The sequence below is a fragment of the Arachis duranensis genome, chromosome 4 (assembly GCF_000817695.3).
Source record: "Arachis duranensis cultivar V14167 chromosome 4, aradu.V14167.gnm2.J7QH, whole genome shotgun sequence".
In the NCBI taxonomy this organism is placed as follows: domain Eukaryota; kingdom Viridiplantae; phylum Streptophyta; class Magnoliopsida; order Fabales; family Fabaceae; genus Arachis; species Arachis duranensis.
The window spans coordinates 99,553,849-99,554,775 of NC_029775.3; positions in this window are offsets into that span (position 1 = coordinate 99,553,849).

Here is a 927-nt window from a genome sequence, read left to right on the forward strand (position 1 = left end):
GTAGGAAAGCAGAGAGACGGAAGGGAAGGCATCTTCATGCACTTATCTGAAGTTCCTACCAATGAATTACATAAGTACTTCTATCTTTATCTTTTATGTTTTTATGCATTCATCACCATATCCATTTGAGTTTGCCTGACTAAGATTTACAAGATGACCATAGCTTGCCTCATACTAACAATCTCCGTGGGATCGACCCTTACTCGCGTAAGGTTTATTACTTGGACGACCCAGTGCACTTGCTGGTTAGTTGTGCGAAGTTGTGTAATGCCATGGTATTGAACACCAAGTTTTTGGGGTTCATGACCGGGGATTATGAGAGTTGTGAAAAGTATTGTTCACAATTTCGCGCTACCAACCGGCGCTGAACGCCCAGACCATGCTCATTCCTGGCGTTCAACGCCAGAAACAAGCATGAATCCGGCGTTGAACGCCCAAAGGGAACATAGTTCTGGCGTTCAAACGCCAGTAACAAATAAAGAAGTGGCGCCTAACGCCACTCCAGCTTCCACCCCTGGCATTCAAATGCCAGTGGGTGATCAGTCACATACAAGTGCTGATAATAACCCTTCTAAAAAGGCTTCTCAACCCACTTCTGTAAGTAATAAACCTGCAGCAACTAAGGTTGAGGAATACAAAGCCAGAATGTCTTATCCTCAAAAACTCCGCCAAACGGAACAGGATAAGCAATTTGCCCGCTTTGCAGACTATCTCAGGACTCTTGAAATAAAGATTCCGTTTGCAGAAGCACTTGAGCAAATACCCTCTTATGCTAAGTTCATGAAAGAGATCTTAAGTCATAAGAAGGATTGGAGGGAAACTGAAAAGGTTTACCTCACCGAAGAATGCAGTGCAGTCATTCTGAAAAGATTACCTGAGAAGCTTAAAGATCTTGGGAGCTTTATGATACCATGCACATTAGAAGGT